This window comes from Pogona vitticeps, chromosome W, assembly GCF_051106095.1.
Source record: "Pogona vitticeps strain Pit_001003342236 chromosome W, PviZW2.1, whole genome shotgun sequence".
NCBI lineage: Eukaryota > Metazoa > Chordata > Lepidosauria > Squamata > Agamidae > Pogona > Pogona vitticeps.
The window spans coordinates 774,432-791,263 of NC_135798.1; the positions used below are offsets into that span (position 1 = coordinate 774,432).

A 16,832-nucleotide genomic window follows, 5' to 3' on the forward strand; every position below is an offset into this window, starting at 1 on the left:
CTGGAGGAGACAATTGAGGAGTTGGAAGGAGAGAGGAAGAGAGAGAGAGAGTCAGGGACCAGAAGTTATTGAGAGAGTGTTAGGGTTTAGGAATCGATTAGAGGGGTTAGGAAAGAGAATTGAACAGTTTACATCATATTGAACAAGTAGGAATGAATGCATAAGCATAATATGAGTAATACCAGTGATTGAATACATGATTTAATATAACTGAACACCTGAAACAGTTATATTTGATTCTCCTTATAATTTTTGTTCATTAATAAAAGAATGTTTGATCAAATCCCCTGATTCCTGAGTATATGAGCAGCTCCTGTGTGTGTGGGACTTGAATTGGTATTAGGATAATACCTGGTGGCAGCGAAAAAGGGCGTATTTACCTTCGTAGAGCCCAAAGATATAAAGGGCACAAAGGGGGATCACCACACCGACCTCTGTCTGGATCCTCAGGCAAAGTTCCTGTGTAGAGGGTGGGGGCACAGGAGGGGCCCCAGGGAAATGGGGCTTGGAGGGGGGAGAAGATAGGGGGTCAACTGGGAGCGAGGGGGGCTAGATCCAGGCCCCTTAGTCTGCTCTCCAGCCAGGTGGCCTCTGCCCCCTTTCCCCCTCCCCCCCCTGGCCAGCACTGGAGGGGTAGATCCTGCCGGCCAGTTCCTCTGCTCCCCCCAAGAAAGGGGATCTCTGCTGGAACGTTTTCTCCTGGCTGCCAGGAAGAGCCCTTTCCGGGGGCCGGGTCCCAAAGGCCCCCTCCAGGGCCAGCCCGTTTCCCAAAGGCCGGCTCCTCGTTTCCAAAGACGAACCACCTCTCCGGCGGCCTCTGATTTTGGAGGCTCCTCTTGACAGACGGACGGAGGGGGCTTTGGGAAGAGGCAGAAGAAGAAGACTCGCCCCTCCTAGATGGAGGGCTGGAGAAAATAAAAAGAGAAATGCAACCCAGAAAGACTCCCTCCTCACAGGGATCATTTTAGCCTTTGTAGGTGGGAGGCAGGGCTTTTGTAAAGCCAATGGCTCTGAAGCATCCATTCCAGACCAACCCAGGCAACACGAAAGGAGGGGGGGAGCCAGCCGCAAGACCCCACCACCTGCGTCCCTCGCAGCTCCTGCCAGGGTTGTGAGTGAAGTTGGAGGGAAAAGCAGGAGTGGGTAGGTTGGAAGATAGCTGGGAATGTGGATGATGATGATGATACTTCATTTCTGTGGTGTCCATCTGGCAGCCAAGGCGGCTGCTGATGCCTTTGCAATGGAGGGAAGTTCCTGGCACAGGAACCAAGCCCTGACCTGAATCCTGACCCTCAATCCCCCCCCCCGCTCTTCCCACCCACAGCAATGGGGGCAGGAGAACCCCTGGGGAAATCTGTGTGTGTGTGTGTGTGTGTGTGTGTGTGTGTGTGTGTGTGTGTGTGTGTGTGTGTGTGTGTGTGTGTGTGTGTGTGTGTGTGTGTGTGTGTGTGTGTGTGTTTGTAGTCTTGTGTGAGGTTTGCTGTTGATGATTTTGGATTAAAATTATTCTCATGAAATTGTCTGAATCTCCTCTTGGTTTCCCCATTTCCTGCATATCTCATATTGTAGATGTTGTTGTTGTTTAGTTGTTAAGTCGTGACCACATGGACCACAGCATGCCAGGCCCTCCTGTCTTCCACGGCCTCCGGAGTTGGGTCAGATTCATGTTGGAGGTTGTTGTGGGTTTTTCGGCCTCTTTCGCCATGTTCTGAAGGCTATTCTTCCTAACGTTTCGCCAGTCTCTGTGGCCAGAACATCTTCAGAGGACAGGAGTCAGAACTGCACCAGAGCAAAGAGTTCTGACTCGGGTCCTCTGAAGATGCTGGTTAAAGAGACTGGCGAAACGTTAGGAAGAACAATCTTCAGAACAGGGCTGAAGAGTCTGAAAAATCCACAATAAACATGCAAAAGTATTTAAACTTTAAAAATAAATATATACAAAGTAAAAAAAGCACTATTTGGCTGTAAGTGTGTTATTCACAGACAGAAAATTTTGTTCTCTCCCAGCTGTTTGTAAAATTCATTAGTGGCTGTCACTGCCACAGTTATCTTTCTGCTCTTCCAAGGACTTTCACCCAGCATCATGAAACCAAACACCTATGTTTCTCCATTCCTTTCTAATAACACTTTGTGTGAGATTTCTCCCAATATTTATATTCCTTTATTCTGCATAAGTCAGCAAAACCAAATCTTCCCACGACTTGGGTTTCCCAGTCTCCGAGAAGCTCAGATGTTAAGGATCAAACGATTTGGTCACCTCCGACCCAGTGCAGTCCAGGGCCCGAAGAGACCGGAGCTTGAAAAACCAAAATTTCCACTTCTTCCAACAATCCCTGCCATTACAAAGCAGTATACTCTCGACATGGTGGCGCTGTGGGCCAAACCGCAGAAGCCTGTGCTGCAGGGTCAGAAGACCAGCAGTTGTAAGTTCAAATCCACGCGACGGAATGAGCACCCGTCGCTTGTCCCAGCTCCCGCCAACCTAGCGGTTCGAAAGCATGCAAATGCGAGTAGATAAATAGGTACCATCTCGGTGGGAAGGTAAACAGCGTTCCGTGTCTAAATCACACTGGCCATGTGACCACGGAAAGATTGTCTTCGGACAAATGCTGGCTCTATGGCTTGAAGAGCGGGATGAGTGCCACCCCCTACAGTCGGACACGACTGGACAAAAATTGTCAAGGGGAACCTTTACCTTTACCTATACTCTCGATACAGTAGCATAGAAATACCTGGTTCTTCATGAATAATATATATAGGTTCATAAAAAAGAGAGAATAGATTCATTGGTACCCTCTTTAAAACTCAATTACTATTTTTTTAAGGGTAAAGCCTTATAAAACAAAGGACAGCTTCTCTCACTTCACTACTTGCTTTTCTTTCATCAGTTAGCCTTAGAACATCCATCGCCTTCACAATTTACACTAATTTTGTAAAAGCTTCTATTGCACAATATATGCTTATGTTCCACAAGGTCTATTTTGTGATATCTGTTAATTAACGATGGAAGTAAAAATCATCAGAAGTGGCATTTCAAAATGCACTGCGTTTATTGTATTTTCTCTCTGTTTTGCATTACATCAGCATTTTGTTATTTATTCTTTCCAGTGGAAACCAGCACAAAATTGAATGAGCTTCTTCTGCCTTCTTATCTTTCCACATTCCATGCATTTGTACGGTTTTTCCCCAGTATGGGGCCTTTGATGTAACCTAGGTTTATCACTCCGACTAAAGCTTTTTCCACATTCCATGCATTTATGTGGTTTCTCCCCAGTGTGGGTCCTTTGATGTGAAGGCAGATTTCTTCTCCTGCTGAAATTCTTTTCGCTTTCCATGTTTTTGTATGATTTCCCCCAGGGTGAGTTCTTTAAACTGAACTAGCAGCACTGGTCTGAAGCTGTCTCCACGCGTCAGGCATTTAATCCGTTTCTCCTTTAGCTCATGGGTTTTTCTAAGCTTTTCTTCCTGGCTTCACACTTGACTCTTTTCAGGGCCAGAAGAAGAGACTCTGTATAATTCTGGCCATCATGTTTGTTACCTGATAGAGAAAAAAGATGTCTTGAGAATGTAGCACAGAGCAGAATCTAACTGGAGGTTAAACCGAATAGTTTCCTCTGTCTTTGACTCCTTTGAAAGGCATATGTCTCCTGAAGGCTTTACTGGCAACATTTGAAAAATTACCCATACAGTATTGTGAAAGCAGCATGAACTCCCCTTGCCTGAATTGATACTTCCCAAAGGGACAGTAATGGGAATCTATAGTTGATTAATATTAACCACTATCCGAAATAATCCCCTTCATGGATTGCTGCCTTGTCGTGGCGAAGGGGCTTGAGTAATTCAGAGAAGCTATGGGCTATGCCGTGCAGGGACACCCAAGAGGGACAGATCACAGTGGAGAGTTCTGACTAAACGCGATCCACCTGGGGCAGAAACTGGCAAGCCACTCCAGTATCTTTGCCAAGAAAAATCCATGATCAGAAACAAAAGGCTAAAACATATGATGCTGGAAGATGGGACACTCAGGTTGGAAGGCGTCCAACATGCTACTGAGGAAGAGCAGAGGACAAGGACAAGTAGCTCTGAACTAAAATGGGCAGGAATGGGCGAATTCAATTCAGACGATTATCATATCTACTATTGTGGGTAAGAACCCTGTAGAAGGAATGGAGTAGGCCACGTAGTTAACAAAAGAGTGGGAAAATCTGTACTGGGATACAATCTCAAAAATGATGGAATGATTTCAATACGAATCCAAGACAGACCTTTCAACATCACAGTAATCCAAGTTTGCCTCCTACTCTCTGCCTCCATGTATCTTTCACCCCTTCATCTGACATTGGGATTCAATATTGAAAAATTTTCCCTCAATGTCCTCTCCTTATGACCAAAGACCATCATCCTCAAACTTTATTTCAATTATGTTTCTGCAAGAGATTCAATACGTTTTGGGGAAATGATGGACAAAGATTTTGTCAATTTTTTTAAACTGTGGGAACCTTAAGGGAGAAATCCTCAACCCAAATTTATGTCTGTACGTATGCAAGTTTTAATGTAGCTCTGAAGCTGCTAATCCTTCAGGTCTTCACGAGGTTCTCGCTCTTCTTCCTTCTTCGCTGCCACCAGGTATTGCTGCCTCAATACCATTCACTCAAGGAGACATGGGTACTTTTGAAACTTAACTTATTTGATCAGGGAGGTTAACATCCGATTAATGTACAGTAGGTAAGTCACAGGTTGATAATCACTTGAATCTGAATCAAAGCTCTATCAACTCTCAGTTCACTCTTAAGTTTCACACAGTCTCTCTCTACCAGAATCTCTCTCACCCACAGAATCTCACTCTAATCTCCTTCACTCCATACACCAGCCTTTATATCCAAACCCCTCCCCCCTTGGCACCGCCTTCCATCCCCTAATTGGCTCATTCTCTACTGCTCAGCTGTGACGGACAGGTGAGGGCAGGGCTGTTCGCTACAGTGTGTATATGTCTCTCTCTGTGTGTATGTGCTCTATTTACCACTTGCTTAAAGCAAGGGGCACCTTCTCTAAAATCCGTGCCTGGGGCCCGATAAATGCACAAACGCCCACACCCACACCCTGCAATCTCCCCACCTCTTGTTTCTTTCCAGAGGCTGTGCAAAGCTTCCCTCTTCCCTGTGAGAACGTCCCGGCAGGAGCCCTTCTTGAAGAAGAGACTGCACCCCTCCCTCCTCCTTGGGTCTCCGGCTTTCCCTTCCCTTCCTTTCAAGGGCAGCTGAGGCTCCGCGCCCGGCCAGGGGAGACCCTGCCTTGGTCGTCGCAGGAAGAAGCCAAAGAGATACAGGAAGAAGGCTGGCGGGTGTTCTCCTAGGACAGCCTCCATCCTGCAAAAACCATTCTCAGAACTTGGAAGAGGTCATCAAGGATCACTTTCCCTCTCAAAGTGGGAGAAACGGCATCCTTTGGGATATTAATCCCCTTAATTCTGCAGCAGAAACTCATGGTGGAGAATTAACAGAAGGTGTTTCTCTCTTAAAGATGTGCCTGAGATGTCAGGTGGAAGGATAACAGATGCTCCCCAAATCAATCAATCGACTGGAACCTACCAAAAAGATACCATGGATAGAAGCGAGAAGAAGAAGACGGCTCTTTTCCATCTTTCCTTCCCCAAAAATCCCCACATGCAGGAGTGAATTCTTCACTTCATCCTCTTGTATCCCAAAAGAGGAAAGGAGAAATTCAGGGGAGGCCTCATGCCAGGCTGTCCAGGGTTGGAATCTCACCGACAGCACCTGCTCTTGGTGACCACAGGGTTGGGCCAAGCAGGACTGGGAACCAAAAAAACTGCACATGTTCAGAGAGGCACTGCTGTAGACAGTAAAACTGGGACTCACACAACCTGGGTTCGAACCTGCACTCAGCCATAGAACTGACCATGTGTGCTTGCTTTCACAGACCAGAGTTCTCCAGAAGTTGACAGAAGAGACTCAAAGTGAACCTCAGAATATGGGGATTTCACACCAACTCAGTCTCCTTTGCACTGTCACGCCCCATCTCGGTGGCCCCTCTGGCCCTCACCAGGCACCATGGAAGATCTGGTAGAAGGCACCCTCCAAACGCTCCCAATGCTTCCTGCGATCGGGCTAAAATTCTCTGAAATACTGATGTAAGCTTTACAACATCTCATCTCCTGTTAATCATACAGTTACTGTTTAATAAATAAGCAAACACAGTGGTGCTTCTGGTCCCAAAGAATGAACGAGATCTCACCTGCCATTCAAGTTTTAGGTGGCTTCTGAGTTGGATTCTTGCTTTTTTGTCCAGAGAAAATCCTGGAAATCATCCGCTGAGTCTCACCTCGTCCTTGGGAGAGAAAAATAAAACCAAATCATTCTGGAGCCTTCTCTGATTGAAAAAACCAAAAGCCTTCCCTTAGCATAGAAGCCTTTGTCTTTTTGACAATCTGGAGAATTCAATTCTTCAAAAATTACATTCTGGTTTATGAATTGGGGGGGGGGAGATTGTGTGCTTCTATACCCATGATTCCAAAAGCCAGGAAATAGCCCAAAACTGCTGCACAATCTCGTGCCCGCTTTGCCAGCTGGAAAAAGGAGGCCGAGCCAGACAGAGCAAAGGGCGTCTCAAGGGTGGCCACCCCCAAGGCAGCCGTCCAGAGGGTCTAAAGCAGGGGGTCCCCCCAACCTTGGGCCTCCGGATGTTCTTGGACTTCTGCTCCCAGAAATCCTGGCCAGCAGAGGCAGAAGTGAAGGCTTCTGGGAGTTGCAGTCCAAGAACATCTGGAGGCCAGAGGTTGGGGACCCCTGGACTCTGCGGGAGACCCTCTTCTGCTCGTTACCCTTCACAGCCCTGACCATGGCTTTGTGTCTGGGGGAGGAGTGGTCACTTGATGAAAAGGGGAGTCAGATTCAGGGATGTTCCCTCGTGTGGTGTCACTCTGCGAATGACAGTGGTACTGGGGGGGCTCCTGTTCAGCCCCCCAACCCTCAGCCTGTGGAGTGTTTCAGGTTTCCATTAATACCCCGCATTATTTCACAGAGGCATGAAAAACCAGAAAGTGGCTATGAAGAAGAATGTGGTGTTCCGGCACCCCCCGTGTGATGATGACATGCAACTTCCGTCTGCTTTTTAAGATCTTCCAGGAGGCCCTTCACTCAGCCTCTCAGCCCCCAAGGTCTGGCCATCCAGCCGACCACCATCCCCTGTGCCAATGAAAACAGCAAGACATAAACAAGCAAAGAGGAGGAAAGTAATTTTGAATGAATGAATGGATGAATTCTAAGCTAATTAAGAATCTAGTGACTGAATTTCCTGCCTCTAAGAAAGTCTATTCCTGGAAAAGAACAGGAGATTCAGACAATTTCCTGAGAATATTTTTGTAACCAAAAATCAGCAGCAGCACACAAGACTCCACAAACACACACACACACACTTCCTTCCCTTGCAGGGGTTTCAGCAGACGCCTTGGCTGCCATAGAAATGAAAAATCACCATCATCCACATCCCTCCCTCCCAGCCTGCCCCGTCTTCTCCCTCCTCCAAGCCCCATTTCTCTGTGGACCCCTCCTATCCTCCCCCACCCCTACCCCACCCCTTTGCAACCCCCTTTTCCTTCCCCAAAGCTTTCAAACAAAAGTGGTTTTGTGGGGGGGGGGTTGTGTCCAGACTTTGGTTGGAGAAGGTCGGGGGGGTAAGAAGCACTCACACAAAGGGGGCCCATCTTTCTTTCCCCCCCATCCGTATTTTTCTTCTCTTTGGGGGAATATATTTCTAGGGACACCCCTCCCCCCACTGCTCCCCCCCACCTCCATTGGGATCCACAGGCGGGAAAGAGGGCGGGAAGGGGCGGGGCTAGAGAGGAAAAGTGGGAGGGGCATGACCTCCACTTCCCATTCCGGATCCCCCTCCTCTTCTCAGCGGCGTTGGGTGGGAGGGAGGGATGTGGATGATGGTGATATTTCATTTCTGCGCGCATCTGGCAGCCAAGGCGGGTGCTGATGCCCCTGCAAGGGAAGGAAGTTCCTGTCACGAGAACCAGGCCCTGACCTGAACCCAGACCCTCCATCCCACCCCCGTCTCTTCCCACCCACAGCAATGGCAGCAGGAGAGCCCCTGGGGGGAGGAGCTGCCCATTTCCTACACTGGGAAAAGTGGTTGTTTCTGTGCATGTGTGCGTCTTGCACAGAGTAACACAGGCAGCCCTTCTGCAAGAATGGAGGCCTGTCAGGCACAAACGCGCAGAGAGAGTCTTGGGGGGGGGGTGCTTCCCTTCCTCCCTTTTCTCCCTTCCTTCAGCAGGGAGGCTCTCCCGTCTCCCCCCCTTCCTTCTTCCCCTCCTCGGACATTGCAGGAAAACACAATTGTTTTAACCTCTAGGTCAGATTTAATGAGTTCACGGTCTTGGTGGCTATTCATGGCCTCCTCCTCCTCCTTTCCGTCTCTGGGGGGCGGGGAAATGTGGGTCAGATTCAGGCCACAAAGTCTTCCCGGTCCTCTATCTCTGAGGGAAGAGTCTCCTCCTCCGAGGCTGTCCCGGGAGGCCCCTCGCCAGATCCCCTTCAGCCTCTCCCAAGACCCAGCAGAGAGAAAGCCAAGGGTTTGGCAGATGGGGGAGGGGGGATAGAGAGGCTTTCACCCCCACACACACACACATGGGTCCCTTCCAGGCTCCGCCCTTTCCACTCCTCCCCCCACCCGCTTTGTTCTGGGGCCTCCCCTACCTCCCGCCCCTCCTTCCGGATCATAGGGGGAAGAAGACCAGCTGTTCCCAGCATTGCTGCATCAAAGGGTAACCCATGAGGAAGAACTTCTTGAGGGCACAAGCCATTCAGCCGTAGAATGGACACTGGAGTATCCTTTCATCGAACATTTGCAAACAGAGGATGATGGATGCCTACCTTTCTAGCAATGTGGATCTCCACCTTTGGCAGCAAATTGGACTCCGCGACCTTGGAGTCCCTTGAAGCTGTTCTGTTTTATGACTCCGTTCTGTCTTCTTGCTACGGATACCTCCCGACAATCAAGTATCCTCTTCCTGCTAGTTCAATGGCAGTCTGGCCGTTCTAAGGCATCCATCTTAAGTGTTACATCTGAACACAATAAGTCGTGTCACAGATTTTAGTTAAGTTGGAAAAATGTATCTCGGTGTTTTAATCCTTAAAATCACATAATTCCTGCCAAGACAGACAAAAAATACAGTGTGAAAGAGAAGAGATGCAACTAAATGTCTCGAGGTTTAAAATGTTTCTTTTACCAAAAGATACAGCCTCTCCAACCGTAGGAGAAAGGACTGCTTACCAAGAGTGTCTAGCATCCGGCAGATCTCCTCCGTGACTTCTCTGCGCAAAGCTTTCTGGTCCAGATCCAGCCATGCCCACTCTTCCTCCGTAAAAGGCACAGCCACTTCCTCAAAGGCCACCAGGCGCTGGAAGAAAAAGGGAAACAATCCTTCTTCCCAGAGTGACCAGACAGGATGGGTTGGTAGAACGGACGAGAAGGAGAAAGAGGGGGGACTGTGGCTTCCACCTGGAAAGGTGTGCAGGGGGTGGGGGTGGGATAAAGCAGCCAGGTGGCCCCCCCACCCATCTCCCTAGAGAAGCTTCGTCCCACCTGACCAGGTGCCACGATCTCCCACACCTTACAGGTGAAAACCAGCTTGAAAGCCCTTCTGCTTTCCCGTCCAAACCAGATCTTCTTTTAGAGGAATCTGCGATTGTATCCTTCAGAGGTGAAAGAGAGCCTCCTCCCCCCCCCTGGGTCTGAAGGGTGCCAAGACAATTTCCTGGCTTTTGCCTGTTCCTAATGTATTAATCCATCAGCCAAAAGCAGGGAGATCCAATAGATATTTGTTTATTTTCAGCTGAAAGAAAAGCAAATAGTTGCAGACTTCACTCAAGAAAACATGTAAAAGAGCACACCACGTTCATTACAGAATATACTTTTATCAGTGCCATTCCATGTATCTGGTCAGTAATCTAGTTCACAGGCCTTATCTCTAGGCCAGTTCAGTCCACTTGTCCTGAGACCTTTTGCCCAGGGTACCCTTTGGACCTAAAAGTTGCACTCGACCAACACATGCATGAATGGATTTGCCAAGGGCTTGCACCATGTCAGGTGTTTACCTGCAACCTCATTTCAGGGATTTTCCCACAGGAAACACTTGCAGTCCAGGTAGGAGATGAAGCTTAGGAAGAGGGTGAAATATATATATATATATATATATACAGAGAAAGAGACAGACAGACAGAGAGAGAGAGAGAGAGAGAGATGCCCTTTGTGTGTGTGTCTGTGTATAAAACGGAGCTGAACAATTAATTAACACTGAGGTTGTAAACTCAGAAAGTGAGATGGGTGGGGGGAGGTTTCTGATTACTCCTCAAACCTTTCCTCACACAGGCCACACACCCCATTTTCCAAGCTTCTTGCCATCTTTCAACTTGCCCAGAGAGAGCCTTCCTTCCTCCCTCCCCAGAGATCTGAGTTTAAAAAAAGAAGGGGGTGGGATCCAGGCCCCAGAGATCCCCCTCCTCCCCTTTGACTCCCCCCTCCGCCTCCCTCTCGAGGAGACCCAGAGGGGGAAAAGCATTGCCTTGGCTTCCACTGGATAAACAGGCCTTTCTCAGTCTAAAGCTTTAAAGGAGGCGCTCAGCCACGGAGAGTCCCTGCCCCCCGGGAGGGGGGGGCACCCACAACCTGGGGATGGGGTCCCCTCCTCCTCCTCCTCCTCCTCCGTCTGACAGGCTCTGCCTCGAAGGGACGTTTTAAGCCTCCCTCTCCTCCTAGAAAGACGCCTTGCCCGCCATCCTGAATCCTCTTGGGGAAAACTCAGCCCCACCACCCCCACCGCACTCTGCCAGGGACGCGGGGGGGGGTGTCTACTTGCCAGAAGGCATCCCCCTCCCGTTTTCTCTTTCTCCTGAGGGAGGAATTTTTAAAAAATGAGCGGCTACTAAAACTCGCCCAACCGCCTTCCTGAGGCGAGACGTTCTGGCCGCCTTCTCCACTGCGCACGCGCCACAGAACCCCCCCACACACACACACCTGGCTCACCCACGCCCCCTCTGTGGGGGGAAGAAGAGCGCATGCGCGGGAGGGAGACCGAGCCAGGGAGGGGACCTCCCGCGTGCGCAGAGACGAGCCGTGGGTGGGGCTTGGAGGGCAGCCTATCCGTCACTCTGAGGGGGAAGAAACGGGGGTTCTTGCCCAGCCAGCCTTCAAGAAGGATCGACTTCTGCCCGGAGACAGGTGACTCATAAAGGAGCAGGAGGAGGAGCAAGCTCTCATTGGGTCTCCGTTATCTTCCGGGCGGAGCCAAAACCTCTTCCTTGTGCGTCTCCGGGTTGCCAGGCAACCCCCTCATAGATGCCATAATAGGGCAGGGGGACGCCCAAGGAGACCCAGCCCTGGAGGGCTTCTGCCCAGCAACGGGTGACACGCAAGAGGAGCAAGTTCTCATTGGGCCTCCATTGTTCTTTGGGGAGAGGCCGCTTTGCAAGGGGAGGGGAGGGGCTTCCTCGCGAGTTTCCCGCCATCTTTGCTGCAGAGAACATAATCAATCTGAATTCGGTATTGCCCATCTGGTGATGTCCATGTGTAGAGTCGCCTCTTGTGTTGTTGGAAAAGGGTGTTTGTGATGACCAGCTTGTTCTCTTGACAAAACTCTATGAGCCTTTGTCCTGCTTCGTTCTGAACTCCAAGGCCAAACTTCCCTGTTGTTCCTTTTATCTCTTGGCTCCCTACTTTAGGATTCCAAACCCCTATAATGAGAAGAACATCTTTCTTTGGTGTCAGTTCTAGAAGGTGTTGTAAATCTTCATAGAATTGTTCAATTTCAGTCTCCTCAGCAATGGAGGTTGGTGCATAAACTTGGATTATTGTGATGTTGAAAGGTCGGCCTTGGATTCGTTGGCTATGAGGGCTACTCCATTCCTTCTACGGGATTCTTGTCCACAATCGTTCGTTCAGTCGTTTAGTCGTGTCCGACTCTTCGTGACCCCATGGACCAGAGCACGCCAGGCCCTCCTATCTTCCAATGCCTCCTGGAGTTGTGTCAAATTCATGTTGGTCGCTTCAAAGACACTCTCCAGCCATCTCATCCTCGGTGGTCCCCTTCTCCTCTTGCCTTCACATTTTCCCAACATCAAGGTTTTTTCCAAGGAGTCTTTTCTTCTCATGAGATGGCCAAAGTACTGGAGCCTCAGCTTCAGGATCTGTCCTTCCAGTGAGCACTCAGGGTTGATTTCCTTTAGAACTGATAGGTTTGTTCTCCTTGCAGTCCAGGGGACTCTCAAGAGCCTCCTCCAGCACCACAATTCAAAGGCATCAATTCTTCGGCGGTCAGTTTTCTTTATGGTCCAGCTGTCACTTCCATACATCACAACAGGAAAAACCATAGCTTTGACTATTCGGACTTTTGTTGGCAAGGTGATGTCTCTGCTTTTTAAGATGCTGTCAAGGTTTCTCATCGCTTTCCTCCCAAGAAGAAGGTGTCTTTTAATTTCGTGGCTGCTGTCTCCATCTGCAGTGATCATGGAGCCCAGGAAAATAAAATCTGTCACTGCCTCCATATCTTCCCCTTCTATTTCCCAGGAGGTGATGGGACCAGTGGCCATGATCTTAGTTTTTTTGATGCTGAGTTTCAGACCATTTTTTGCACTCTCCTCTTTCACCCTCATTACAAGGTTCTTTAATTCCTCCTCACTTTCTGCCATCAGAGTGGTATCATCTGCATATCGGAGGTTGTTGATATTTCTTCCGGCAATCTTAATTCCGTTTTGGGATTCCTCCTGTCCAGCCTTCCGCATGATGTATTCTGTATATAAGTTAAATAAGCTGGGGGACAATATACAGCCTTGTCGTACTCCTTTCCCAATTTTGAACCAATCAGTTGTTCCATATCCAGTTCTAACTGTTGCTTCCTGTCCCACATATAGGTTTCTCAAGAGATAGATGAGGTGGTTAGGGACTCCCATTTCTTTAAGAACTTGCCATAGTTTGCTGTGGCCCACACAGTCAAAGGCTTTTGCATAGTCAATGAAGCAGAAGTAGATATTTTTCTGGAACTCTCTGGCTTTCTCCATAATCCAGCGCAAGTTAGCAATTTGGTCCCTAATTCCTCTGCCTCTTCAGAATCCAGCTTGTACTTCTGGGAGTTCTTGATCCACAAACTGCTGAAGCCTACCTTGTAGGATTTTGAGCATAACCTTGCTAGCGTGGGAAATGAGTGCGATTGTGCGGTAGTTGGAGCATTCTTTGGCACTACCCTTCTTTGGGATTGGGATGTAGACTGATCTTTTCCAATCCTCTGGCCACTGTTGGGTTTTCCAAACTTTCTGGCATATTGAATGTAGCACCTTAACAGCATCATCTTTCAAGATTTTAAATAGTTCAACTGGAATGCCATCACCTCCACTGGCCTTGTTGTTGGCCAGGCTTTCTAAGGCCCATTTGACTTCACTCTCCAGGATATCTGGCTCAAGGTCAGCAACTACATTGTCTGGGTTGTCCGGGATATCCAAATCTTTCTGATATAATTCCTCTGTGTATTCTTGCCACCTCTTCTTGACGTCTTCTGCTTCTGTTAGGTCCCTCCCATTTTTATCCTTTATCATGTCCATCTTTGCACAAAATGTTCCTCTAATATCTCCAATTTTCCTGAACAGATCTCTGGTTTTTCCTTTTCTGTTATTTTCCTCTATTTCTTTGCATTGTTCATTTAAGAAGGCCCTCTTTTCTCTCCTTGCTATTCTTTGGAAGTCTGCATTCAATTTTCTGTATCTTTCCCTATCTCCCTTGCATTTTGCTTCTCTTCTCTCTGCTATTTCTAAGGCCTCATTGGACAGCCACTTTGCTTTCTTGCATTTCCTTTTCTTTGGGATGGTTTTTGTTGCTGCCTCCTGGACAATGTTACGAGCCTCTATCCAAAGTTCTTCAGGCACTCTGTCCACCAAATCTAGTTCCTTAAATCTGTTCTTTACTTCCACTGTGTATTCATAAGGGATTTGGTTTAGATGATACCTGAGTGGCCCATAGGTTTTTCCTACTCTCTTCAGTCTAAGCTTGAATTTTGGTATGAGAAGCTGATGGTCAGCTCCAGGTCTTGTTTTTGCTGACTGTATAGAGCTTCTCCATCTTGTCCACAATAGTAGATATGATAATTGTCTGAGTTGAATTCGCCCATTCCTGTCCATTTTAGTTCACTGATGCCCAGGATGTCGATGTTTATTTTTGCCATCTCTTGTTTGACCACCTCCAGCTCCCCAAGGTTCATTCCAGGTTCCTATGCAGCATTTTTCTTTGCAGCATCGGACTTTCCTTTCACTTCCAGGCATGTCTGCAGCTGAGCGTCCTTTCGGCTTTGGCCGAACCACTTCACAAGCTCTCAAGCTACTTGTCCTTGTCCTCTGCTCTTCCTCAGTAGTATGTTGGATGCCTTCAGACCTGAGGGTCCCATCTTCCAGCGTCATATCTTTCAGCCTTTTGTTTCTGGTCATGGGGCATTCTTGGCAAAGATACTGGAGTGGCTTTCCAGTTCCTGCTCCAGGTGGATTGCATTTATTTGGAACTCTCCACTGTGACCTGTCCATCTTGGGTGTCCCTGCACAGCATAGCCCATAGTTTCTCTGAAGGAAGTCAAGTGGGCCTCAGAGAAATTGGAAGTCTGAATAGTCAGAGAGAGACAGGCGAGGGATTGGGGGGGCGGGTCTGCCAGACAAAGGAAGAGAAAAATTTGGAGCACAGAAAATTAGCCTAAAACAGGTCAAAGCCCACTTCATACTTTAGGGTCAAAATAACAACCATGACACCAACAAACAATACTATTTCTTAGAGAAGCACAAGTCCTCAGGAACAAACGAATATCACACTCACACCCATTCACAACAACGTTAGGAAAAATAGTAAGAGACATGTTCAATATTTTCTCACCCCTTTTCCTTTGCTGTTTATTATTTTCTTGTTCCTTGGGATATACCTTCTTCCATGGGAGAACCTGCTCCTTAGGAAACCCTCCTCCTTGGGATACCCTGCTCGCTGCGCCATTTCTGTCATGAAAGGGTGACTACTGGTTCTTTTGTATCCCAGCAAGAACAACATTAAACAGCAAAGGACCTCACAAGACACATTAATATATGTTGATTATCAATTAATACCTATTGATTACAATTCTAAATAAAGGGGTTTCATGCATTCATCACATTCACACCACATACATACTCACCAAAGAGAGAAGAATTCTTTACCTGCATTGTCCAAGTTCCAAAGAAGGTAGTTGGTTTCAGAAGCTTTTTGGTCTCAGCAGACAGACAGGCAGACAGGCTAACAGGCAAAACAGACAGAATAATGTTTGCCTAAACCCCTCTTCTTATATTCTATTTAGGCAGGTTTTTTAGTAGAGCATGCGTAGAAGAGATTCCTTTGTCTCAGGTTGCTCACATGGCATGCGTGGTCCTTATCACCTATTGTGAAGTATGGAATGCTTAACAGGTCTTACATCACTTAGTGGACAGGTATGGAATTGGCTTTGCTCAGGAGGGTCTCCGTACCAGGGTCTTCTTGAACCCCTTGACTCTACTCCCAGCGGCAGATGGTTTTTGTCAATTTAGTTCAGAATGTCAACAGTTCAAAAGTTGAATCTCTCACAATGAGGGCTTCCAGCTAGAAATACAAAGTCCCATAGTTCCTCTGGTTCTGTTGGTCTCCATCTTTGTGTCCTAACTCTCTTTGGTTCTTCACCTGATCCAGGCCAAACATGCACGTTCATCACAACTGGTCCCATCACCTCCTGGGAAATAGAAGGGGATGATATGGAGGCAGTGACAGATTTTACTTTCTTGGCTTCCATGATCACTGCAGATGGAGACAGCAGCCACAAAATTAAAAGACGCCTGCTTTTTGGAAGGAAAGCGATGACAAACCTTGACAACATCTTAAAAAGCAGAAACCTCACCTTGCCAACAAAAGTCCGAATAGTCAAAGCTATGGTTTTTCCTGTCGTGATGTATGGAAGTGAGAGCTGGACCATAAAGAAAGCAGACCGCCAAAGAATTGATGCTTTTGAATTGTGGTGCTGGAGGAGGCTCTTGAGAATCCCCTGGACTGCAAGGAGAACAAACCTATCAGTTCTAAAGGAAATCAACCCTGAGTGCTCACTGGAAGGACAGATCCTGAAGCTGAGGCTCCAGTACTTTGGCCATCTCATGAGAAGAAAAGAGTCCTTGGAAAAGACCTTGATGTTAGGAAAGTGTGAAGGCAAGAGGAGAAGGGGACGACCAAGGATGAGATGGCTGGACAGTGTCATCGAAGCTACCAGCAAGAATCTGACCCAACTCCGGGAGGCAGTGGAAGACAGGAGGGCCTGGCGTGCTCTGGTCCATGGGGTCACGAAGAGTCGGACACGACTAAACGACTAAACAACGAAGTGAAGAGTCGTGCTGTGCATGGAGATGATGGAAGATACTGATGGAACCCCCTTTCCTCGGCTCTGCTCGTCCGTGGGGTCTCCTTTTCCCTCCCCCCCTTTTTCTGCCTCTTTGTGGGGAGACCTTGGGAGGGCTTTCCCCCCCCCTTTGGAGCCTTCCTGCCCTCCAACCGCCCCCCCATTTGTTTCTGCCATTATCCCCTCCCGTTCATGGAGGGAGGGGGGAAGGGGGAGGGAACCTAGAGCTACGAAGGGGAGGGAGAAGAGCCCCTCCCCCCCAGGCCCCTTCGAACGGGAGCCGGAAGCGGGATCTGCAGCGCCTGCCGGGGGGGCGCCTGGAGAGAAGAAGAAGCGGGGCTCTTATTTTTTTGGGGGGGGGGTGTTTGGCGCCTCCCGGATCGGGACCCGGACGGAG

The 16,832-nt window shown here is 48.4% G+C and overlaps 2 protein-coding genes across 16 annotated transcripts in view; one reads left to right on the forward strand and one right to left on the reverse strand.

Moving 5' to 3' along the window:
• Positions 1-16,438, reverse strand: part of LOC144584995 (uncharacterized) — a 31,554-nt gene extending 15,116 nt beyond the window's left edge. For 3 of the 15 annotated variants that reach the window (XR_013539490.1, XR_013539487.1, XR_013539486.1), the window contains exon 1: positions 6,253-7,015. The gene's annotated coding sequence lies outside the window, so the exon portion shown is untranslated. The other 12 variants (XR_013539493.1, XM_078382430.1, XR_013539489.1 and 9 more) reach the window with 11 other exon arrangements.
• Positions 16,439-16,711: 273 nt separating this feature from the next.
• LOC144584984 (uncharacterized) overlaps positions 16,712-16,832 on the forward strand; it is a 31,433-nt gene continuing 31,312 nt past the window's right edge. The window contains exon 1 of the mRNA XM_078382398.1: positions 16,712-16,832. The gene's annotated coding sequence lies outside the window, so the exon portion shown is untranslated.